The sequence below is a fragment of the Artibeus jamaicensis genome, unplaced genomic scaffold, assembly GCF_021234435.1.
Source record: "Artibeus jamaicensis isolate MK-2021 breed Jamaican fruit bat unplaced genomic scaffold, CSHL_Jam_final contig_465, whole genome shotgun sequence".
NCBI classification, from domain to species: Eukaryota; Metazoa; Chordata; class Mammalia; order Chiroptera; family Phyllostomidae; genus Artibeus; species Artibeus jamaicensis.
In genome coordinates, this window is record NW_026521843.1 from 39,831,412 (window position 1) to 39,858,307 (window position 26,896).

General features: G+C 44.3%; 1 long non-coding RNA gene across 3 annotated transcripts in view; it reads right to left on the reverse strand.

Annotated features, from left to right (window-relative positions):
* Positions 1-26,896, reverse strand: part of LOC119047964 (uncharacterized) — a 381,649-nt gene that overhangs the window by 301,527 nt on the left and 53,226 nt on the right. For all 3 annotated transcript variants that reach the window (XR_008391958.1, XR_008391957.1, XR_008391956.1), the window contains exon 2: positions 14,929-14,990. This is a non-coding gene — a long non-coding RNA (uncharacterized LOC119047964). The remainder of the gene's footprint in view (positions 1-14,928; positions 14,991-26,896) is intronic.

Here is a 26,896-nt window from a genome sequence, read left to right on the forward strand (position 1 = left end):
TCACCTTCTAGATATTCTGATTTCCATATATTTAATAGTGAAGGAATTACCATAAAAAAACAAGATAAAGATGTTTGTGTACAGATGTCTGATGCAACATGGTATAAGAGAGAAAGAAGAAAACAACCTAAATACTAACCACAATGCACAAGCTAAACTGTGGCACATTCATTCAAAGGGATGCATTTCAACCACTGAAGGTTACGTAGCATATACCAGTAAACAATGGAAAGCTGCTATTAAGAGAAGAGAAATCAGGTGAACATGTGAGAGTAAGTGAACATGTTTGATTCTATTTTTTAATATGTAAGAAGAAGGAATAAATTAGGTTATATTCAAAATTCTCATGATGGTTATATCTGTCAGGGTAGTGTTATTACAGGTGATGCTTATTTATCACGTTCTACTTTATTTTTATCTGCATTTTCTAATCTGTACACAAAGGAGCAGATTAACCGAGTGGTCAAGAGCATGGACCTGGAGCCAGTCTTCCTGGAACCAAATCTAGTTCTGCCACTTTGGGATGTGACCTTGGGTAAGTTACTTAACATTCCAGTACCTCAGTTTCTTTATCAGTAAATTGGGGAAATGGTGAGACTGACCTCTCAGGATCACCGTGAGGATCAGTTGGGTTCATCTTGTGGACTGCTTATACCAGTGGCTGGCACACAGGAAACATTACACAAGTGTTAGCTGGGACTAATAAGATAATCATATATTTCTTGCATAATTAAAAAAAGACCTGGGGGCCCCAAACAAGCTGTCAGATTTCAGGCACATTCTTATCTCTTGACATGAGTTTCCTCCATAGTGAAATGAGTAAAAATGAGTGAAATGGACAGATGACCTCGAGAACCCATCCCCGTTCTATGATGGCATAATTCAACGGGGACGCTTCTAGTGGGCCCTGAGTGCAGCACAGAGGGTAAAGGGGACACTTCAAAGCAGGCTGCAGTGGGGGCTGGTGGGAAGAGGGGGTGATGGGGCCCCCGGGAGAGATCAGAGCAAGCATGTGTGCGGGGCTGGGGGAGGGGAGACTGTGAGAACAGCAGCCAAGGCGAGCTGCCTCTACACTCAACTATGTGATTAAGTGACTGGCTCCTCTTTTTCACAAAGCCAGACTCCAGCTCAAAGAACCTCAGGGACTATTTTAAAGAAAAGTTATTCCTTTGTTTTTCATTGTAATTAAGTAGGTATTTTATAATTTTTAAATGGTGCAATTTACATGTCACTTCCATGATGCGCTGGGTACCCTTCACCGAAGGGAAAGAACGTAAGTTTAAGAGGACTGCTGTGTATTATTTTGTGATTAGCAAAGTGCATTTATGCAATTGTGAATAGACTGGAGATACTGGGATATTTCAAGACTTCATTAAACATGCCAGAACCTTAACAAATTTACATGGAGCCAAAGTTTATTCATGTTAAGATTTCATTCATCCTTCTTCCCATACTTTGACAAAATGTTTAAGTTACTTTCTCATTTTATTTGTCTACTGAGTTCCCTAAGTTAGGGAAATTAGTATTGTGTGTGCGGTTTGATTTAATTAGCAATTGGGGAAATCGGCCTGGCATGTTTCATGGAAGCTTGGGGAAATTGTCAATTAGCATTGTGTTAATTGGTGTCTGCCGTCCTTTCTTTTTAGTTTTTAACCCCTTTTACCTTGTTCCCTCTTTCAGTATGTAAAATCTGGCTGTTTATTATTCTTTAAATAAAGGATTAATTGCCTGAATTCCTGCCTCTGCTCCGTGTCCTTTTTCTCCCTGAGCAGATGGGGAGCTGGGCAGGCCCGTGGTGGCGGCCTTGTTTCTTTCAGACCCCGGTCCCCCCTGGCACAGAAGGCAGCACTCTCTGCTGCACTGCCCTGTGCCCAGCCTGAAGCTTCCTCTCTGTTGTCCTCAGTACCTGGTGGACCCTCTCTGTCCAAAATCACTGAAGACCCCGCCTGGCTCTCAGGAGACCTCCCACTGCTTGTATTTTCCAGAGTCTGTGGCTGATGCACTAGATTTGAGCAGTTCACCATCATCTGGCCCAATCAATGCCCTCCTGGAGGGCAGGCGGGGAGTCTCTCCAAAAGCAGGCAGGAAGCTAAATTTAAGTGCCTCCAGGGAGCCAGGCTCTTTCAATCCCACTGTATTCCCCAAAGGTAGGTTTATTCTAAAAAGGCTTGGATTCGGCTCTGCTTGTGAGATGTAAGATGTGCCTCTGTCCGTCCTATTCGACAGTGGATTTCCAGAGACCAGCGTTGGTGGTCACTGTGGTCCTTGGACCAGCAATATTGGAATCAGTAGGGAGCCTGATAGAAATGCAGGATCTGAGGTCCCAACAAGACCTATTCAGTCAGCATCTGCAGTTAACAAACTCCCCAGGAAATTGACATCACATTAAATGTGAGAAGCACTGGCCTAGTACATTGTGTGGCCTGTGTTACGCCAAAAACTTGACTCTGTGCTGGAGTGCTTGCTATACCCCAATATCTGTTGTTTTCTTTTCCATAGTCATAGAAGTTGTAACAGCACACTTAGCTGTCCAGATAAAGAATACATTTCCCAGACTCCTTTGCAGCTAGATTTTAATTATGTGACCAAGTTCTGGCCAATCAAATGTAAGTGAAAGTTTCCAATGGTACCTTCCAGGATACTCCCTTCAGAGAGAACTAGCCTCTCACTCACCCTCACCCAACCCTCTTCTCCATCCATCCTACTGCTCAGAACATGGATGTGAGGAAAGGAAGGGCTAGAGCTCCATCCTGGATTATGAGGATGAGGGCTATGATTTGGGGATGGCAGAGTAGAAATGTGAAACGAGACTGGGCCCCTGGGCCCCCAACTTACTGCATCCCCCAGGTTCTAAACCTTGTTTGAGCCACTTTTCTTCAGGATGGGGGTTAGGCAGCAGGTCCTGTCATGCATGGACTAAACTATTACTGACTAATACAGGATCCAAAGTCCATACAACACATACTGCCTCCTGAAGTGAAAGGAAGTAGGGTGAGGAAATCACCTATGGTGTACAGAACAAGGTCAGTGGGCAGAAGTTCCTTGAAGACAGGTTTTAGCTCAACACAATGCTTGCCCATAATTAAACTGTCTAGCTGTGAAGGGAACTGGCTACCCCACTGAGGTAGCAAACTTCCTATCACTGAAAATATTCAAACAATAGCTATAGAGCCACCTCCCTGTGCTTCCAAATGTTGCAGAGAACATTCCTGCCCTGGGTAGAGTATTGTTCACCTTTAAACTCTAACTTCTCTTCTCCAGAAAATTGTAGGAAAAAAAAACCACTCAGGGCCCAGTGGATTTTAAATCTTGAGTGTGCCCAGTTCATTGAACCAAGTCAAAACTTCCTAGTTTCTACCCTGCACCTTATCACGAAACTCTGTGTCATTTATTTATCCATTGCCTCTCAGTTTCACACAGGCTCTTCTACACTCTCCTCCTTACCACTGGGGGTGAGAGTCTGCAAATTACACTTCACATCCTCTCAGCAGCTTTGGGGAGGCACTAGGAAGAGATCAGAAGGCATGGGAAAGAGAAAAGCTTCTTGCTTTCTTCTAGGACACCAGAGGCAGTCCTGGCATTGGCTGGCAGTTGCCATAGTGGCAGTGGGATACAGTCATTCGGATTCCAGCCACCTGGGAGGGTGGCAGCAGCACCTCATCAGCAGCTCCCACAGCACAGCCACGGGCTCAGGTGCAGGCTCCAGTCCAGGGAAATTAGCACCTTCCTGATCTCTGGGTATTGCCTCTTCTTTCTTCTACTCCTTCATCTACGTACCTTCTCCCTTTTGCTCTTCTTTCCAATACCTTTATAATCAGTTCTCAAGAGGCTCCTGTTTTCCTGGCTGGACCCTGACTGATACAATCACCAGCCCTTGTGGGTCTCTCTTCTCCACTGAGGCAATCCTAGTGCATGCCAGAGGGGGATGTATATATGTGATTAGCACCTGGAATTGGCAGCACCCACCATCAGCCTTTCCTGCCCAGACTGATTCCAGAGCTGCCATTCATCAAACACAAGCAAGACCAGAGGGCTGTAGAGTCTTCAACTTAACACCTAACAATCACAGCTGATGAGGCCACACTCTGAGACAGATCTATGGCTTCAATTTCTCACCAGTATTTTAGCTCCCCGGGCTAGCTGTCATGTAGCTGGTCTCATTGAGAGGACATTAAGGGACCCATTTTTCAGGACTTGGCTTGTGCTAGCAGAACTCTATTTCCACGTGATATTTATCAACAAGAAACTCTCCAATGTTCTCCCACACCCCAGCCCCCAGCAGATTTAACTACTAGACAGCACCTATTTTTTTAACTTTTATTGAATTTATTGGAGTAACATTGGTTAATAAAATTATATAGGTTTCAGGTGGACAGTTCCACAATACATCATTTGTACGTTGTATTGTGTGTTCACCACCCCAAGTCAAGTGTCCTTCCAACACATTTATTCCCCCTTCACCTTCTCTTCTACCTCCTCCCACCCCTTTCCCTCTGGTAATGACCATACTGTTGTCTGTGTCTATGAAGTTTTCTTTTTCTTTGCTGGGTGAAAAAGGTAGATAGCACCTATTTATAAGTGAGTAAATGAAGTCCTTTCCTTTGATAAGGAGAGTAGGAAACTTTTTTTACAGGTTTTCTTCAAGATCTCCCATGAGAGCCAGAAGTCTAGAGAGGATCTCTCTGCCAGCCCTGCCCCTCTCCAGCTTGGGTTCCAGAATAGGCTGGTTGGTTGGAGGGCAGGATGGGATCACAGACCCAAGATGAAGAAGCATGTTCATTTTTCACTCAACTCCCTCCATCTCTCATTCCAGAAAATACACTATCAACAGAAATACAACCACTGCACCCTTAAATCAGTCCATTGGAATAGGATACACATTTTGGTACATTTCTTTAATTCTTCTACATGCATAAAAACTCTAACACAAGCCTACGTGGGATACAATGCAGGGACCAGAGTTAAATCCTTATGTGATTCCAGGATCTGAACTCACCAATCTCCTTTGGGAGTGGGAGGTTGTGGGGGAATTACCTTTGAGAGATACCAATTGAGAGAAATTTAGGGGACACTCAGCAAACAATAGGGTCTGCTATGTAACATGGTCATGAATACGTAAAATATATTTATTATTTGTAGATGTGGCTTGGAACATATTTCAATGGTTCTGATGGAGAATCAGTGTATATTTGGACAAGTGTCTCTTCATAACATTGCCAGCCTCAGCAGGTTCTGGCTCAGCCAACTGGTAGAGGATGTCACTGCCCATACCTGGTCTCCAGAACACCGAGCTGCTGTCAGATGAGGACAGAGGTGGGTCTTGGTGACAGCCAATAACTCTGGAGCTCCTGGAAAGGTGTGACTCACACCTGGTCTGTGTATTTCCATGCAGCTCTCCTGTGCCCCAAAGGGCTGACCACCAGGCCTCTGAGAGTAGTAAGGGCTGGCGGGCAATAGAGAAGGCCACAAATGGGCAATTTTAGGGGGTTGCATTGGTAGACAACACTAAAAGTCTCCTTCACATGTTCCTCCCTACAAAGAATGTGTTCCTTTATTTCAGTTTATACTCCTTGCCCCTCACCTAAAAGTCTGCATAGGCTGGGGGGACAAGATCATACATTAGGACACAAGTAGCTCTAGAACTCCTGCATTGTAGTCAGAGTAGTTGGAGAGTCAGTCTCTCTCTCTCTCTTTTATACACATACACATACACTACACAGTATATGAATTTATAGCATCTCTATATATACACACACACTCACATGCAACATATACTGTGTGTGTATGTTTAAAGGGCAGAATGAGGAAGAGGACCCAACAAAGACAGAAAAGAACACAGTTGTAGAGAGGAGGGCAATCACAATAATTAATTCATAACCAGCATCCACTACATGCCCGGCACCTTGCTGGTGCCTCCATGTGTGAGGTCTCGGTATTTTTCAAATTTCCACCACCTGCACATAACCTTTATGATTCTGGTCATATCCATGTGCACTTATAGTATCATTTGCTAAATGTTTTACTTTCAGTCAATTTATTTATGTCTATTATTTTCAGGGAAAAATCTCATAGCATCATAATGCAATCATGGGTTTAATGTGCTATTTTTTGGTAAAACACATTGAAATAAAATATATAACTATAATGTTCAATGAACTGTTCACCAAACATTATCTATAATGGCACCCATAGACTCATTTGAGGCAACACCACATCATAAAATTAATTCTTTTTTCTAAAGATTTTATTTATTTATTTTTAGACAGAGGGGAAGGGAGGGAGAAAGAGAGGGAGAAAAACATCAATATGTGGTTGATTCTCATGTACCCACTATGGGAAACCTGGACCGCAACCCAGGCTTGTGCCCTGACCAGGAATCAAACTGGCAACCTTTTGTTTCACAGGCCAGCCCTTAATCTACTGACTCACACCAGCCAGGGCTAAAATTAATTCTTCACAACTCCATGCTATATTCCAACTGTACCCATTGTACACTAGGGCAATCAAGGCTCACAGAAGTTAAATAATGTGCCCAGACCCATGGAGTACAGTCACAGGAGTCAATGAAGGAGACTTTCCAGAGGGAGTGAGTAGCCAAGAGTGTTTAAGATCACAGAGAGGTCAAATTTAACCAAAAACACATAGGATCACTTGGGACTTGGAAAGTTACAGGCCCAGGTTATGAGATGAAGATTGGAAAAGTGGAAGCAAGGGTGTTAAATGGGCATTTGAGGAACTTGGGAAGAGAGAGATGGGAGGAATGTAGAGTTTGTATTCAGAACATGATTGAATATAAATCCAATCATGTCTATAGTTGCTTCCCAACTCAAACCTCAAAAATGTGATTGTGTTCCCATTTCTCCCTGGTGAAAACAAGGTGAGCTGAGGTCAGTTGCAACCTGAAGTATAGAAAGAACATCTCAGACTCCCCAAGAAAGAATATTAAGTGTCAGGTGTAAGCTTGAGCCAGGTGGGAGTGAAAGCCCCGGAGGAAAATCAGCCATGTGGCCCACTGAATCCATTTCCCCAACACGAGACAGCCCTGCAGGGTGAGCTGTGAAAAGGAAAGGGAAGCTGAAGTGTCCTTTCTATACTTCCTGCTACATGAACTCACAGCAGGAAGCTTCTGTTAGTGATGAGGATAGTTGTTCTGACCAGGGATTGCAGGTCAAGGGCTGTTTTCATCTTGATGGGAGGAGAGGGTAAACTTATCTTTTCTGACTCCCTCCAGCTCTAGATTCTACTTGTAAAAGCTTAACCATGAACTATATGGCCTACCCAAACTTGACACTATATCCACTCAGTCCTCTATTTCCCAGGGTTTACAACCCAACCAGGAAACTTGGGTTCCAAACACCTACTCAAGAAAGTCAAAGCCTGTTTGTTTCTCAATAAATAAGAAACCATTTACAGGTCGGCAATGCAAACCAACAGGGCACACATGGGATCATTTCCTAGGAGACCTGGGAGCAGGTCAGACTGGACACCTGGGAGAAGACTGGTCTGAGAATGGGATTGACCTTGGACAGCAGGGAACCACAGGCTGGCGATGAGGGTACTTACAAAATAATAGTTATAATAATAATAACAGTAGAAAGATTGATAACCATAACAAATATCTGCATACCACATATCACTTCAGGAATAATTTCATACTCATTTTCTTTGTTATTCTTAAAGACTATTTCCAACTGGAGGGGCTACAAGTACATTCTGCATGCTCAAAGGCATCTATCTTCTCCTCAGCCCATCTTCCTTCTACTCTGTGCTGTTAAAAACATAAACACCCTCCCAAGCCCTGGCTCACAAAGTCTGGGAACATCTGATTCATACACCCCCTCAAGTTCTGTGGCTCCTTTCTGTGTAACACTTCACGTCAGGATTTGTCTCTCTACCCATCATCAGCACCCCAAGTCAGGCCCCTGGGACCTCTCTCCCAGTCTGGAGATGCCACCGCTCCTGACTGACCTCTTCAACCTGGCCCATGGGTCTCAATGCACACCCAGGTGAGGGGTCCCAGGACTCCCCTGCCCACACCACGGCCATGGCCTCAGCCTGCTCATCCCTGGAAGTCTCTTTCATCTCGACCCCCAGGACAAAATGTTGGTGCCTCTTAATGTCATATTTAATACCTTGATAGCAGTGCACAATCTTTCATCTGCAATTTCAAAATAGAAAACGCTCCAAAAATGGGGGGAAATGAAACTTACTTGTTGGTAAAACTCTTCATGAGGCTATTTAAAATTTGTATTTCCCTCCCTTAGAATATTCTCACATTTAACTACAAAATATTTATATATTTGACTATGGCACACTTTCCCAGCCCCTACTGGGGTTATTACAAGTGATATTCAATATGCACCATAATATCTTGCTAAAATCAGAAAAATTCTCTATTCCAAAACACATATGGCCCAAAGTATTTCAGATAATGGATTTGGAACTTGCATTAACTTGTGTTAGAGTCATTACTGTTTGTGTTTTATACCTAGTTATCAACTAGTGGATCCTCAAATTGAGCAAGTGTTATGCAACATGGGACAAAAGTAGATTTAAAGTTGTGAGTATATAAAACACAGTTTATTCTTGTATTGTTATTTATTAATTATTGTATTTTTCCATATGAACAACTGTAAACCTACGTTTACCCCACCCTGTACAGAATGCAATTTTCCAGGTACTGAAGTTTTGTAACCTCAAGGTAAAGTTAAAATACCTGATGCTTGACCACAAATTCTTACAGCCCTATGTCTGAGAGACCTAAAGTAGAACTAATACATCTCAGCCCAGTGCAGGAATCCGATGACAGAGGCACCATGGCAGACCGGGTGCTCAGGAAAAACTTTGCAGACAAACTTCACCTTTACCCTAAGTGGCAAAGGAGAAACAGCAAAAGCCATAAAGTCCTTGGAAGGCAGTGCAGGTATTTGCGAGTGGGATACTCACTACGGCTTGCCATCTAGTCGACTATACAGAACTACTAGACTCATGTACAGTCGCAGGAGAGTTAGCCGCTATTTACACAATTATACTTCCTAGAAAGTCATTCCTTCTGCTGCTACCAATGTCCCTACCACCACTTCAGCCAAAATGTCACCTGGACCCTCGACATCATTGAGTGAGAAATCCTATTTGTTACAAGAACTGTCAGTGAATGCCAGGGCTGGTGAAATGGGGCTGGAGGAATAGCCAAGGTCAGATCATTAAAGGCCTAATTAGCACGTGGTGAGTCTAGTGGCTGAGGTCATAAGCTCAATATTTAGTAGCTCAGCAACCCTGGGAAAGTTGTTTTTTCCTTGTGTGCCTCAGTTTCTTCCTCTGCACTGGGGGTAAACTGCTGCCACTGAAGGTGGTCCTATCTAATCCATCCAAGTATGTGAGAATTCAATGAGAATATACATGTAAAGCACACAGTAAATATTCAACAAGTGTTCGCTGTCACAATGGTACCATTCAAAGGGGCTTATGAGCAAAAGAGCAACTGAAGGGTCAGACAGGCTTACACAGCCTCAGGTGGCCGAGTCAAGTCTGGCTGGAAAGGAAGGAGGCTGGAGGCAAGGAGAGTGGTTAGAAGGCTGCTCTAGTGACCCAGGAAGGAAATGAGGCAAGGCTGAACTCACAATGATGGTAGTGGGACTGCAACATGATCTACGGATTTAATGCGATAAATATCCATGAGTCCATGCTGATATAAATAAACACTTGGACAGACAGATTTGGGGAAAGGGCCATTTATTTTTTACAGGACAATTCCAATTAATAAATGTGGGAGAAATAATAGAAATAGAAAATCACCAGGAAACAAATACACTGTAGTAATTGAGACAGGCAAGAACCAATGAGATGCTAAACTTAGTGGGCAAAGGTATAAGAAGAAGGGGAGGGCGTGTTAGTAATGAAAAGGTGCTTCTCTATCAAAGCTGAGTGGAGGATTTCTGCCAACAATGGCTGAACTTGACCATCAAGTCAAAGGCATTGTGCACACAAAGTGCAGGGTGCTGGGCCCACGGCAGAGCTTCACAAGCAGCCCCAGCCCTGCCCTCTAGGAACTGCCAGTCTGCCCAGTACCGACAGCACTGGCTCCAGCCAGCCTCCGAATGAAACGAAGCCGAGAACATCAGCTCTCTGTCTAACTAACTAGTTATAAGCACATAGAGTCCCTTCTCCCGGCATGCAAATGGGGCAGCTGTTCTGTGGGTTTCAGTGTAACCTCCAGAGCCAGGTTGTCTACGTTCCGATTCTACTACTCACCAGTGCGTCCCTGGGTGATTGACTTATTCATGCTGGGCCTCGGTTTTCTCACCTGAAAAATGATCCCACTGGCACCCACCTTGAAGGGTTAATCCACATAAAGGGCTTATCACGGCAAAGTCTTATGTGGGAACATTAGCAGTTAGTCTATGGTCAGCACTTGGGAACATTAGCCATTATCTCATGTCCCCTCTTTCATCAAGATGTCTGCCTGGAAGAGACTGCTGGGAGGGAGAGGCCCAGAGGATGGAAGCAGCGTTTGGTCTACATCCTCACACACACCTTGACCCCTGACTTAAAGGGAGCAGAGAGGCACTCCCACCGCCATCCCGAATTTGGTATAAACTTGGAAAGTGCTGATGAATCCATTTTGATTTATTTCTAATTTATACCCTGACAGGTTGCAGAAAGGATATAAAGTGGCACAGATAAATCTACGTAACCTCCAGTGACAGGAACCGAGGCACTCAGTTCGTCCCCATCTGCCCTGAAGGTCAGGCCACCTCACCCTGTCCAAGCAGATAAGGGATGGCCAGGGAGCAATCACAGGAGGGAGGTGACACCCTGCTCAGCACCACGGAGTCCACGCCCCTTCCCCAGGCCAGACTGCCTCCCCCCTGCCCTGCCTGCCTGCTGCCCCCTCATTTCCTGTGGCCACACCATGTCTGTGCTGGCCCCTACGATCCCTAAGCAGTGGTAGGAACCAAGGATACCAAGGAGGCGAGCGGCCCTTCCATAGCCTCCCCAAAAATAAAAATAGTATAACTAGATGAAATGAAATCAACAGCAGCTTTGTTTGTTGAATCATAAAAGAGCTGCCTGACAGTATCAAAAACAGGGGGTAGGTGCCTTGGCAGCCGGTAAATCACACAATCCCTGCCCCCACACCCCAGCAGCTCCACTTCCCGAGGGGAATCGGCAGAGGAGGGCAGGTGTGGGTGCCCTCGGGAAGAGCTTTTTGCGGTCTAACTCATTTCTTAGGTCTACCACATAACTGGCAATATGGAATTTGCCAAATTTCTGTCTGCTTCTTGGTTTCCTCATCTATCCATGGGAATTAGAATCTCCTCACAGCGCTGTTTTTGGAATTGCTTCCTGCCAACATTTATGAACTCATCTTGCCAAATGAGAAAGCTACCAACCCTCTCCCCTATCCCATGAATCAAAGGGAGAGGAAGGCTCCACTGAACCCAACATAGAAGAAAACCAGTCACATACCCTTCATCAACACTGTCAGCAAGCAACGTGGGGATTCCTGTGAGAACATAAACTCCGACAATGGTTAAAAAGCCTATGAATTCAACGGTATGTACAGATTCAGTGTTTCTCGGGAAGTCACATCTTTGCTTCCCAAGCCCCCTATGGCAATGTAAATGGAAGCGAAGTCAAAGCAAAAGTCAAGGATGTGTTCAGAAGTGAATATTCGAAAGGGCAGGCAAAACTGTGCTGAGAACAGGGGCCGACCTGCACTGAGTCCAGACGGGAACCTCATCAGAGAAAATGCTTTCTTTCCACCGACCCTCCACACCCCTCTAACCTGACAGAGTAAAAGCCAAAGAGAACTTACGTTAAATTATTTGGAAGTGTAAGAAACTTCCCTTAATAAGAAGGGATCTTTGTTTCAGAGTCAATTTAACAGCCAACAGTGGGTCCTGACTCCTCCCTAGAAGATTGCTGTGAAGAGTGCTCCTTCCTAGAGTGGTGGAGAGGATCCGTTGAGATGATGCAGAGAGAGAATTTAGCGCATTAACTGATAGATAATAAGCTTTTGGTAAATATTAGATGTCATTACTATGTTTGTTGTTGTTGTTCCTATTGTCAAATAGTTACACTTAAAGAATCATGGATTAGGGAACTAAGTGGCCTAATCAAATGGTTCGGTCTTTGGGTTAGAAATCTCACTCACATATCTAAGCATCTCCTTCCTCCCATGACAAGTGTGGCTGCATGAGGCACAACCTTCATGGCTCAGGCAAATCTGACAGAAAATGCTGCCATGGTTTTCTGACGACCCAGGACTCCCGGGGGCATAAGAAAAGCAGAAACCTCAGGTCGGGTAGAAAGGCTGGGATTGATGATTGGAAGAGGAGTGGCTGAAAAGAAAATGGACCTAGTCCAAAAGACACATACAAAAATAAAATACAAAATAAAAGGGGAGGGTGAAGAGCTCTTTAGAATGCTCACATGCCCTGGGAGAAACCTTCAAAGGAGAGACGAATGAGCTAACCCTTCAGACTCTTTGAAGTACTTACATGTACAGTGGAATCCCCTTGGTCCACTACGCCTTAAAATCCCACTGAGTTGAGGGCAGCCCAACTACATGCTTTATGTGGTGTGTACCTGAAAAGCCGAGAGCTCAGGCGTTGCAGGGAATTTCTCTCACCATTTAATAAGGAATACCTGGAATATTCCAGCCGAGAAGTATTTCTTAATTTCCTGTGCAATCTAAAGGCATTATCCAAGGGTTATTTTTGTTTTGTTCTATTCAGAAGTGGGGTTGCTGGAGCATTCCTCTTGGACATGTTCGGATTTGAATTAATTAGAATTCCTGTACAGTTTTCTTCGGTTATAATTATAGCTTAATTTGATTGCTTAATAGCTCTGGTTTTCGTAATGTTTAGCACCTGTTGTAAATTGCACAAGATAAATCACCTTCTACCTTCCACCATGTTTATGCCTAACTTTTGCCTCTTCCCTTTCAGGTGCTGGGCTGGCGATGACAGCCACACGCCTTGCTCATCCCTGCCCTTTTCGCCAAAGAACTCTCTTTTGCTAGGCTATTTAACCAGAGAAGAAGTGACTTTTACTTAAATGCCTCCTTAAGACTGCTAGATTTTTTTAAGGGGAAAAAATTGAGAGGAAAAAAAAAGAGAATTTCGGACGTTATAAACTCGGAAGACTGACCTCTGGTATTATATAGACTTCCACTTAAGGGTCACCTTTTGATGCACTGGGTGTACGGGGGATTTTCTCCCCCGGCTTTCCTTTCTAGGATTATTAGACAGCAGTGGAAGCCCCACATCATTAATTGATTTCTCCCATGCATTGTGCTATGATACAATTTTTCAAGGCTGTGCATAATTGTGTTCTCCGTGCCAGCGTTCTGTGTTCTGTCCTTGTCATATTGTCATTGAAGGCTGCTTCCACCCTCTGTAATTGGAGATGTTCTACTTTTGGACAAAGGTGTGGGGGCAGCTCAGGGGAACAGCGCTGACATTTACTTCATCAATTTATTTTTATTGTTCCTACATTTATTGCAGCTATAACAGCCCTTTAATAGTTATATCTCCTCCCTGTAGGGTATTCTGGTATTTGAAATTTTTTTAACTCATTTGTTCTCATAGATAACAGTAAAGTGCATTTCAGGATAACCTTTAGGTTTCAATCTCCTCTCTTCTTTTGGCTCTGAGGCAGTCTTCGCTTTAAACTTTTACTGCATTGCTAGTCTAAAGGCCAGAGCGCCAAGTTCATTCTAGCACTGGAGTAACCACAAATTAGTGGTCCTGAAAATTTCAGGGAGGTTAGTCCTAAACCAAGAGTGTAGCTATTACCGTAATTCAAAACTGGTCATCCTTTTAATGGGAGGGGGCGCTAAAGGAACGTGGGCAGGAAGGGGAGAAAGTGAGGGGCGACAAACAGAATCCCAGTAGATATGAACTGGGCCTCATGATATAATCCTGGTCAAATAAGGGTTATAATTAAATCTTTATGACTGATGAAGCATCGCACTGGACCAATTCTGAGTCTGCCCTTCAAGGCCAAAGGCACTAGGCAAAACGAAGAATTCTTCTTAATTGTTCTTGTCCTTCATCCCAGTCTTTATCTGCAAGCCTACTTCATTTACCTTTTTACCAGTCCTATAGAAACAATAAATACTGATTCCACTTAAGGGTCACCTTTGCTACCTTTGCGTCCACTTTGCTACCACCATCTTTGTAGTTGAGGAAACATTTCTACGGGCAAGAAACATTTCTGTGCTGATTTTTAAGAGTATGACACTAAGCCACTGTATAACAGTTTGTGCTCCAGTTGCCAGTTTTCCAAGAATTTCCTCTGAACAGTACCTAGGCACATTTTGAATGGGAGTTTATTCTTGTTACCATCCACCACTTCCTCCTACAGGGTCGTTACCACACCACTTACTAACAGTATAATCAGAATCTACCAGAAATTGCTGCCTTTGTTTCCTCAGAGAGGACTAAACACCTTGTCAATGATCATAAAGCCAAAAATTAGCCAAAACAGGGCTCCAGATCCCACACTGGTTCCAGCACCTAGTGCCTTTCTCCCCTAACTAACATGAAGATCAACCTGGGAAACAGCATTTCTTGTGCAACCAGTTGCCACCGTCTATAAAAAGGAAGGTTATTGCACACCACACAAATTTTCAAGACCCCCATTACAGTAGGATGGGCCTAGTAAGTCCCTGATCAAAGCAGAAAGAAACTGAGTGGACAAAGTGGGTGATCCTGGTCCCCACCCCAGGATCTCTCACAGGAGTAGACAAGGGGAGCACCAGGTTCAGGATCTGCTGCTAAAGCTTCTAGAGCCAGGGAACCCTCTATTGCAGGGGTTCCTGCCGGCAGGCTCTGCTGAATGGTAACCCTTGCCTCCCCAGTGGCCACTCCCCCCACTCCCCCATATCTTTTCAATTTTCTACCCCCTCGCACCACCTACCTTACACACGGATTCTTTTCAGAAGACTGTCATCTACTGCCATGTTGGTACATCAATTAAACCTTCAGAAAGGGAAAATATAAAATGAAGAAATAAATCAAGTATGAAAACCAAGAGGGACAAATATCACAGACTATATCCTGGAATCCTAGCTTGGGCAGGAAAGCTATGGCAGTGTATGGTTCCAGGCCTCTGCTTCCCAATAGTGCTGGGGGGAAAAAAAACTACCATCCCAGAATGATGCTGCCAAGTCTCTGATGAGGATAGGATGTTTGGGGGATCGATTGGGATTTTTATAATTATTATTATTCCAGTTAGACTTTATCCCTCGATAGCTAGAGAAAGATACCACCAATGGGGCATTCATCCAGATGGAAATATTTTAACATTTCTCCTTTATAGATCTGGCTTGAATTTGCAGGTCTTGCTTATTCAGATTCTTGACTCTTTTCCTCATCTTGGTAGACTTACAAAGAAAAATCATGACAGGTTAATACACCATAGTTTGAGCCCCATTGGACTTAAAGAACATACCCAATGCCCTCTGGCAGGGCCAGAGGTGGCTGACATTCTCATTTCTTTGTCCAACAGCAAGAGTCATGCTGTACCAGTCATCACCTAAACCATGCATGTAAATCAGAGGCACTAACCAGCTACACGTTTCACTATCCACAGGCAACTTACTTTCAAGGATGTTGGAGCCTAATTAAGATTAGAGTTGCCAGACTCTAAACTTGCTGCAGTTAACTTTGGTTAATTTTGCTTTTACATATGCATATGCATCTCCATTAATCAACATGCTGGCCACTGCTAATGAGATTAAGTTTGACAACAGTGGCATTCTAACCAGGAAGAAGACCTTGCAGAAGGGGAGGAGTGTTTTTAGACTCAGAGATGATCCCTGAAGGTCAGTCAAGTGTGACCATGGTGGCCTCCTGAGTAGCAAACCAAAGATGGCATGGAAAAACACAGGGAACAGAAGGAGAGAGGTCTGTACCACTCCTTCAGATCTGAAACCACAATGCTAACAGCAGGACATGGCAAGGCCAGGCAGAAGGGAAGCCACCTGGAATAGAGCCGCACCAGTGGGAGGCCTGATTACGTTGTTCTCTAGCCAGCTGTTGAATGGCCCTTAGCAAGGGCATGCAAAAGAAATGGAAGGACTGTGTCAGCTGGTGAGAGGCCTTCCATGCCAACCCTATCCTCCTTCCATTGGTATTCCAGGTAGAGCTGTAATGTAGGGTGGGTGGTGAATAAACTGACAGGTGCCCAGAGTGGAATTGTCCTTATGCCCCAGTTGATGGTGCACATCATGTTGGCACATGCTAGGTCCCCTCATTTAATCATTTCTTCCTCCCCTCATTTTTCTTCCTCAGTCTCCACTCTCCCCCAGCTGCAGCAGGTACCGACTGTGTTTCAACCTTCATCTTGTACCTGGATTCTGTGGGGTCAGTTAGGAGTGATGCTATGTTCATGTGCCGCTTGGTTCTTCAGACTGACTTTAAGCTGCACTTTTCATTTTGTTTAGACCTGCCCCAGGTCTAAATTCTTGAGTCTTGCAGATATCAAGAATTTTATATCTATTGACCTAACAAAGAAAGTAGAGTGGTGCATTTCAAGGACTATATGAAAGCACATTTACACGGCCATGTATGGCTGTGCAGATTACCTTCACGATAATCTATCTGGATTTGAAGAGTGAAGAACCTGTGCAACTGGACATGGTGGTGTTGTTAACAGGCTTTCTGAAACCCATCACTATTGATATGGCTATAGTTCTGTTGATATCAACACAATTTTTTAGGGTTTAGCTATTTTTCCATTTCAAAGAGATACATGCTTATTATAAACAAAACTGAAAGAGTTCAGAAAGGCAAAATGCTGCAAGTTAAAGTGCCCTTCTTCCCTCACCGGCACTGTTCCCATCCTGCTCCGATTGGTAAACACCATGAACACTTCCTTCTCTATATTCCCTTCTAAAACTGTGTTACACATGCAAGCATACATACAAATGTCTTTATACAAGGAAGTTATTATTATATGAACTGTTTTTCTAATGTTTCTTTTAACAAACTTTAAGGTACCATTATTTATTTAACCATTACCCTACTGATGAAAATTTAGGTTGTTTCCAATTTTTTCTATTATAAATAATGTTGCATGTTAAATGTTTATTTATATATATATATATATATATATATATATATACACACACACACACACACACACACACACACACATATGTAGACTACTACTAGAAGTGGCATTTGTGAGTCACCAGGAATGCATACTTTGAACTTGGACAGGTACTATCAACTGCCTTTTTAAAAAAATAGTACCAGTTACATGCCCACCAACGATGTTTGAGAGCTCATTGCCTGACACCCTGCAAACACCAGGCATTATGAGATTCTTGAAACTACCAATCAGAAAATTGAAAATAATATAAGGTTTAACCTGCTTCTTTCTTTAAAAAAAAACATAATCTCATCTATTTATTGACTACATGTCTTTTCCTTTGAAATGCCTATTCCTGGGTTTTACTTATTTTCCTACTAGATACTTGTCTTTTTATTGATTTTGGAGAGCTCTTTGTATATTAAGGAAATCTATGTTTTAAAAGATTTCCCCCAGTTAGTCATTTTTTATTTTTGCTATAGTATTTTTGGTATGTAGACTCCGTCATGTTTTACTTCCTATTTTTATGATATCTGCCACAAAGAAGTTTCAGATTCTATGTCACCAATTTTAAGAGCTCCCATGGTTCCCATACTTAGAAATGTCTGCCCTACTTGAATATTATTAAAAATCTCATTCTTTTTTTGTCATTACACTTTTATGATTTACTTTTTAGATTTAGAAATCCAGATTTACTTATTTTTCCAAATGACTTGCCAGATGTCTCAATACCATTTATTGAAAATATATATCAATTACCCATTGCTCTGCAATGCCACCTTTACAATTTAATAAAGTCTCATGTATTTCTGGCTCTGTTTCTGGACTTTCTATTTTGTTCCATTGCTTTCTCTAATTTTTTTCCTCAACTAGTATCGTACTATTATATTACTACAGCTTTGCAACATATTTTTGATCTGGTAGAGTGCCTTTTTAAAAATTGGAGTTTAATAAAGAGCACAGAACTGTCAGGATCTTATGCTAGGCCAGAGATTTTTCCTTTCTTGAAGGGTATTTATACAAAGAATTTATTTTTTAAAAATGTACCATCTATCAACCCCCAAAAATATTTAATAAGAATTTACTGTATTAGTAGCTAGGAGAATTTCTAGAAAAAGATAAGGCAGAGACTCCAATTTAAAGGAATTATTTAGGTAAGAAGGTATCGGAACACACCTACCGGAGCAGTTAAAACAAAAACCCCTGTGGGTCCGAATGATCAGAAAAGGCTTCGCAGGAATGATGACAGACAGACATAAGTTCTCACGGAGACCTTGAATTGCCATGAGTTAAGAAGGGCCCCATCCCCTGGAGATCTGCTTACAAGCTGTGTATTTTGGGCTAATAAGAAAACCTGACATTTATTGAGTTCTTACTGTTTACTGGGCATTGCTCTAAGGGTGTTACATGCATCAATTCATCCAAACTTACAACTCTATGAAAAAAGTACATACTTTCAGTTGGCCTGTTTTATAGAAGAGTGAATTAAATATCTTGCCTAAAGCTGCCAAGCTACTAAGTGACAGAACAGAATTTGAACCCAGGCTGTCTGGCTCCAGAATGCCCGTCCTTAATCAGTCCTTAATCACGGCACTTCGACCTCCCAAGCCAGCAGGAGGGCTTGATCCGTGCACTGGCCCTGCCGGAAGCACTCCCCCAGATGATAAAATGGTTCAGGGTGACAGGCTGCCCTGCCAGCACAGCAAGGAGGCCCCTGTGTTCAGCAGACACACAAGCTGGAGAGAGAGCCTGAACTTCCTGAAAGGATGGAGGCACCTGGAATACTGGCCCCCTAGCCAGAGCCTGCAGTTCATTCCCATCAGCACTTGCAGCTCCTCTCCCGCAGAGGAGGCCAGCAGTTCATGCTCCTGCACACTCTTTGGGCCTCCGGTGCAGTCTGGTCACCTGGGTGACCCCTGCCCACCTGGGACCCGGGTGGCCTCTCTCTGACCTCATCCTGGGCTGACAGCTGGCGTCGCACTCATCCAGACAGCCGGCACTGAGTCGGACAGAGTATTGTCTCCTGTCCTGCCTTACAAATGGGAGAGACAGAGAGCAGGCCCCTCCTGTTCAGCCGTGGCCTCTGAGAGGGGCAGGTCCCTGGAATTAAGAAGGCAGGCTACAAACAAAATGCCAGCTGCAAGTATTTCTGACTTTAAGAGGGAAGCAGGGCTGATGGCCTCCTGAAGTCCGGTGCCAGGAATTGTTGGAAACAAAAGGCCCTCTGGTAGGCAGGGTCAGGCTAGCACACAAAGCCCCATTGTTAGGCTACACTAGTGGTTTTCCAACTTTTCTTATTGAGGCATGGAACTGTTTATGACCCTTCAGCCATGCCCTGGACGTCTGGAAGGGCTTTCAGGTACAGCCCATTACCAGGAAGAAAACAATGGCACTCTGAACCCCCTGCAAGTAGACAATGTGGAGACAATAACGCAAAATGTCAATTTTCCCATTGAGTCCCTTTTCATTCCTCCCAGTGGCTGTCTCAGATGGTCTCCGGCAGTCCCTTCCCTCTGATCTTCCTCACTCCTCTCAGTGTACCCCTAACTGAAAACTGGTGCGTTCCAGCAGCTCACCAGGTAACATGGCCCCTTGCTCCTGGCTCCATTCTGGAAAGGCAAGGCTAGGTCCTTACCCTGCCCATTGCAGTCTCAGATTCTTCACAGCCACCTAAACCCTCCTCTTCCTAACACTGACAATGTCTCAATAGCAGCACTGCCATAGGACATGCTGCTAACAAATCTCTACCTCTTATCCATCATTCTCTCCCCACTAGAGGGGAGGAAGAAAAGGAAAGAAAGAGACAGGGAAACAGAAATCCTGCCCCCGCCCCATTATTTTTTCAAAGAATATCAGATGCAGGAAGTAGGTACTGTAATACTACTCTGGTCCAAGCAGCGGCTGGACTTCCCTTTCTCAGCCTTTGAGACTAGGATAAAAGTGAAAAAAAAAAATGCATACGCATATTTTGCATCCAATATCAAAAGGTGCAAGAACCCTCCACAAATTCAAGGATCCCAGATTAAGAACCTCAGGCCCATCTTTTAAGCTCTCCTGCACCATTCTGCAGTCTATTCCAGAGGCAGCTAGGGTCTCATCAAGCTTGTTCGCTCTTCTGGGCTCACAGCTGAAATACTTTTCCCAGTCCCTTTGCACATTAATGGAAATGTGTGCAACTCCATTAGTACCTTCCTCTAAGGATGTGCGCAGAAGGGATTCTTGCCAAAGGATGTGAGCAGAAGTGATGTGTCTTTCTGGTTTGGAGGCAGTTAAGAGCAGGTGTGTCTTCTCTGTGCCCTCTCCCCCCTGGTCTGCCAGCTGGATGACTCCAGGGACACTCTGAAGCCACGTATTGAAGATGACTATGCCTTCACACCAAAGGAGGTCAGGCCCCTGAATGACAACACAGAACAGAACGGCCTCCTCCGCACAAAGTCTATGTAGGCCTATGATGCGAGCTAGAAATGAAGTTTTATAGTGATAGGCAACTGAGTTTTGGAGGCCATCTGTGACAATCAATAGCTGGCAAAATTACCCTAAAACAGGGATTCTTTATACAGATTGCCAGCCCAAATAATGCCTTTTCATGCTGCCTTTCACCTAGACAGGTGGTTCTCAGCTCTGGCTGAACATTAGAATCTCCAAAGGTCCTTGTAGAAAAAAGAGAGGTGGACAGCCGTAGAGCCTGAGCATTACAAAATTTTAAAAGCTTCTTGGCAATGTTCGCTCACTCCCTTAGGGTGGGTCCAGTGACGAAAGAGAGGAGCTTTCACAGTTCCCGCAGAGTCGCTGTTAGGAACTCACACGAGGCGATGCTCCTTCTTCACTCGGCTCCTGTAGGAGGCCAGGAAGAGAGCTAAGCCCACCTCTCTATGCCAACCCGTACTGTTGGCTGCCATGCCCAGGGAGACTTCAGGAGCATGGCACTGACACTACCGAACACCTACTCTGTGCTGGGCTCTGTGCTGAACGCTTTACGTCCAGGACCTCATTTCAGCTTCTTGGCCCAACTTAGGAGGAGGTACTAGTCCTCTGTCCATTTTGACCCAAAAAGATTATGTAACTGTCCCCAGATTACACAGCTAGAAAAGAGCTCTCTGTCCTAATATTTCTAACCTGTCATTATTTTTTCAAGTTGCCAGATCACCTTTTCAAAGACAGATACCCCTGGGTTATCAGCTAGCAGCACAGGTGGAATTGGTTAGAACTCCCCTGAGAACAAGAGCCCTCAAGGAAGCTAGCGTGGCACCTGTGGGAGGAAAGGGCTGCGGCTGCACAGGCGAGAGGCCGGCCACAAGGCAGACTCTGCCTACCTGACCCTTGGCTGAGAGCTGGCCTGGCCTGGCCTTGACGTTCAGAATCATCTCACTGCCCACCTTGTCCCTGAGCTGCCCTTCTCTGCAGGCAACAATCCTACATGACCACATGGCTACACACGGGTGGCAGAGGGATTCAGGGCTCAGCCCAGATTTATGGCAAGCCTAGGACCAGAAGGAAGAACTTTGCGTGAGTGGTACTCCCATCAACCCCAGTTCACCCAGTAGCGCATCCTGACTACAGGGCTAAGACTATGACCTCACGGCAGTAGCCAGTCTCTCTCTGAGTCATGCAGCTTCTCCCAGCCTCCCCGTGCCCCGACCAAGGCTTAGGCTCGCCAGTCTGTAAAGCTAGGGGTGCGGTTTGCAGCGCAGAGCAAGAACTGGCACCTACCCCTTATAAAGGTCTTCACTGAGTCAGTCTCTCTAGGCATCCATCCGGACAGCAATCAGGTAACGCAATCCACCCCAGGACGTGCGGCGGGGGCGGTTCTTTGCTCTGGGGCGGAGCTTTGTGAGCGGGGGCGGGGCTTTGTGCAAGCCCAGGAGCTTGCATAGGGAGGCAGAGCTTGCACAGGTAGAAGTCATCCCACGGAGGCTCACACAGTGCCTTCCACTACAGACCTTCCTGCTCTCTGGCTTTACTGAGGAGCTTTGGACACTTTTGGTCTTTAAATCCATCTCGTACGCTGTTACCCATTACTTTATGCAATTTTTAAAATTCTATAATTTATGAAAGCTGTCATTCGATAGGGTTTTTACTCTCCGGGGCTGGAACTTCTTCTAAAGTACTTCTCAGTAGGCAGCGAATCACTTTGATTACCATGTGATTAGTTTGTTCAACTGATGGCCTTTCTTCTCTAAGATATTCATTGTGTCTTCTGCCTCCTATGCAGTTCCTAAGAATTTAAATGAGCCATTTTATTTCTTCCTAGCCCACTCTTCGGCCTCCCCTTTGAGTGTGCCTAATAAACAGCAGCACGGTTTCTGAGGGCCCCCTCTAATGGGGGATTTTATGTGGTTTCTGACATTGTTTGTTGTGCTTCCCACAAGACCAAATGCTACTAAAGATTGAGAGACAGTGACATAAATGTCAGGGAAACGCCTCGGTAGTGTCAAGCCTAATTAGACACTTGCACTTGGGGGACAACGACGGATACCATAAAACTCAGAGCTCATCCTCTCTCCACACACTTCTGCAGTCTGGCTGATGGGGCGGGGCGGGAGAGAAGGGCCAGGAACAGGATAAAGGGGATGGAGAACTGTTTCGCTGGGATGCTGAACTCGATGTTAGTGCATCTCGTTCCTGTTAGGTCAGTCACTCTCATCCTGGGAGTGCCTACCGACAGGCAAACCCATTATGGGCATCAGGCACTGTAGGCACAGTGCTTAGAGATGGTGGGGGGTCAAGGGCCAAGAGTGTTGGAAAAGAAAAAAGTGACTCCAAATTATAAAACAGAAACTGTGAAATGAAAATGAGGGTCAAAATAATTAACAGGGCAAATTACAAAAATTATTTTACAGCAAAACTGTGTGTGTCCACACGCACAGTGAAATGGACATGCATTTTAAAGATGAATGTAAGGGGGGTTGAAGCTTCCAAAAGTAAGAATGTCTTCAGCTCATGAAAGTCCTAACATGGCCACATCTACTGATCCAGGTGGTCAAGGCCAACTGCGCACAAGGAGTGTGTGAGATGTGTCTGGTTGTTCAGTCACCTTTACTGCAACCTGTGCTCCTCCCCAGGTGTATACAGAGAAGCAAAAGGCCTATTTTTGCCCACAGGGAGATACTACATCCACAGATGAGATAATGTGTGTGAAAAAGCACGCTGTAAACTCTCAAGTGCAATGTGAATTATATATCTTATTATGGATATGACACATTCTGTTTATCCACCTGTGTAGAGATACTGAAGTCATTTTGGAGAAATCCATGTTCAGTCATTTTCTACTCTCAATTTTTACCCAAATAGTACTATGCTAAGTTGAATCTGCTTGAACATAAATATTCCAAATCCTCTTCAGTCACACTTTAGAATCCCACTGAGGTACTGAGAACATTAGTCACCACAAAACAGCACTTGGAGAAAGCCAGAACCATTGGACAACTTACCCAAAGAACTTCCTTAATGAAAGGAGGAGAGGGCTCAGGTTCACGTCCTGTCAAGGCCTGATTCCAAAAACCACTGGTACAGGTTCTGGGTATTTGGGCAAGACAAAGAGTCTGTTCTGCCATCTTTCCCCTCATAATACTGAGTGGATGAGCATGCACTAATCCCCATCAACAGTACAGAGGTAACCCAGCAGAAGAGAGACACCCACAAGGAGAAGTGAAGAGCTCATGGGCTCATCAGTATTTTGTACATCAGGATTGGGGGGGGCTCCAGGGGGCAGGAGCCTTTCAGAAGCATGTTGCTGAAACTTCAGCTTGATCTCCACCCAAATAGAAAGGCGGCTTTCTTCTCCTGTTTTTAATCCTATAAGGTTTGTTTTAGGATCAGGGTCCCTGAGAACAAAAGCAGAAAGAGGCTTTATTTCTTTATTAGTTATATTTAGTATATTACAATGTGTTGGGAACCACTCTGCCTGGTTTCAGGAGTTGTAACTATCCCCCCATGGCTAAGACTGAGTGAGCAACCTCTGGAATACACGCCACAAGGAGACAAAGCTTGTCTCTGATAGCAAACATTGCCTCTGCTTCCTCCCCTGTCTCCAGTGCATGGTCAGATAGTCATAGACAGACGGGTATGACTCCTCAGGGGAGGGGCAACCTAAGCCAGATACAATCACTTGGGAGGCCATCATGGAAATACTAGGGGGGCTGCAACAATGAAGGAGTGATGTACCCTCACCCCCTGGCTATTGTGACATAGCCCAAGTCCCCACGTCCTCTAGGAGAAGCACTTCCTGGTTCTAATCCACTTAAGCCTAAAAACCTATGATGGGGAAGGTGATGCAGCCCTGTGCTGAAAAGGGCGAGTTCCTCAGGTGATCAGGCCTAAGAAAGAATAAGTAAAATCCTGTGAAACCTGCAAAAGTTTAGAATGCTCTCATTTAAATGATAAGGGTCCAAGCAAGAAGTTTGTTCCTCAAAGTTTTATGGCTCTTTAGCTATCTGACCCTGACTGAGAATAAGCCCTCATAGCTCTTTGAATGCTATATATTGTTTTATCCTTACCTGTATTCTTGTGCAAATGAACCCAATAAAAGCCCCTTGAGGAAGGGTCTCTTGGCCTTTCTCCTTTGAGGGATTGGCCACCTTTCCTCCCCAAGCAAATCATGTCTTGGTAGTTTCACCTTCATCCGTGGCAGATGGTGGGGGGGGCTTTGTGAGCAAAGTTGTCCCCACAACAATGCATTTACAGCTCATGGCTCCTACCAACTACAGCTCAAGAGACTGTTTTTGAGGTCATGTGGAGAACTGTGGAGAGAGGCAGGAAACTGCCAAGGAATTGGTTACAGGAGTATAGGATAGGGAATGGAATGTTCTAGAGATGTCATCCTTACTTCAGCCCACCCTGTCACTAGCCACTGGCAAGGTAAGCTGAACCTGGATGGGGAAGGAGCAAACAGAAAGGTAGCATGAGCTGGGGGGCTAGCCAGGCTATGGTAACCATATTGGCTCTTGGGTGAGCTGCTCCCCACAAGACAAGTGCAGACACAGAACCTGCCCCCATGGACTGGAGTCCAGAGGGAAGACAGACATGTCAAAGTCAAGTTCACACTGTGCAGAGAAGAATAACACAGGGTAACCAGTAAGCAAGCTAAGCACGTGCACTCAGGACTCAGCCTTGCAGTGGCAACAACAGGAGAGACAGACAAATATTTTTTAAAGAATTTCATATTGGATTTTTCTCTTGAAAAAATGGAAAAATAGAGAAAAATCAAAACTTTGTTAAACTTCTTTACAGTGTATGGTTGAGAGCATAGATCCTGCAGCAATCCTGCCTGTACTGGAAGTTCTGCCATTTACTAGCTTTGCGACCTTGGACAAGTTACTTAAATATTCTGGGCCTCAATTTCCTCATCTACAAAATGGGGATAGCATAGAGTATATTATGTAATTATTAACTGTTGTAAAATTAAATGAGTTTTAAGATACGTGAAGCACCAGAGCCTGGTATAGAACAAGTACTCAGTAAGTGTTAGCTATTATTACTCTATCATCTATAGTTCAGTATTATTTTTATTTTAGATTGCATATCAAAATGAAGATACCTTAATCGAGTCCCAGCTTAAAGTCTCCAAAATCTTAATATGGCCTGACAGTGATCAATACTATAGAAGAGGCATGCCTGGGACAGGAGAGGGAAGATGTCCCTAGAAGGATCTCCTCACTCAGATCGAATAAGAATAGTCAGGAGGGCTTCCTGTAGGAACTCTCCAAGTTAGTTTCTAAAGAGTTCTCCAGGTAAGGGGAAGTAGAGTTGTTTGCACAGGGCTCAGAAGCCAGAAGCGAAAAAACACAAACATATGAGGGTGGACAGCAAGAACGGGGCCGTAGGGTCCATGAGAGGCAGCTGCCCCAGCCCAGGCAACAGGCTGTGCCTTGATACCTGGTGGTAGAGTGGATCCAGCTTTAGGATAGGGGCCCCCTGACTGGGAGAACTGACAGGACTTAGTCAGTTCTCATTCATTGGTTGTGAAGATTAGGTGGAAACTGACTTCTTTCCAACTGTTGGTTTGGAAAACGGCAAAGATGTTGACACCATTTGCTGAAACAGGAAACATAGGAAGGGGAGATGAGTTGGGGGCAGGAAGGGTAAAGGAGGTGGGGAGTATGCTGGAATGAGCTAAGGTCATGACTTCCATTTGGAACCATTTACCTTTGGTATTTCTATAAAACAGCTAAGTGTGAATACTGGTAGGTAATTGGATATGTGGAGAAAATAATTAAAAGCTCAATAGCCTTTCCTTATATTATAGAGAATTCTTCTGTGGAATGAATTGTCCCATACAACTTTCACAATTCCCGTGAGATAAGAACGACTATGAATATATGTATAGCACTTGCTATGCTAAGCATTTTGCATGCATTAATTATAATCCTTACACTACCATTAGTAACCCATTTTACAGGTAAAGACACTAAGGCTTAGAGCCAAAGTTTGAGGCGTTTTACCAACATCACACTGCTGATAAGAAGCACATCTACATGGTCTGTTTTCCCTTTTGACAGATGCAGAAACAGAAGGTCAACTATGAAAAGGGAGGTGTACAAGGTTACAGAAACAGGAAGTTGTAGGGCCAGTTCCGGCACCCAGATCTGCCACTTAAGGAATATGATGCTCTTTGCATCACCACATCATGAATTCAGGCTGTCGAGGTCTGCTATTTGCACAGGGCTGGAGTAAGAAGATTCTAAAGGAGCAAGTGGTAGCCATGTTCAAACAAGGCCAGAACTGCTTATTTCTCTGTGCAGCCTCATTAGAGTAAGGTACTACCTACCAGCCTGCTTCTATTGATGATGAT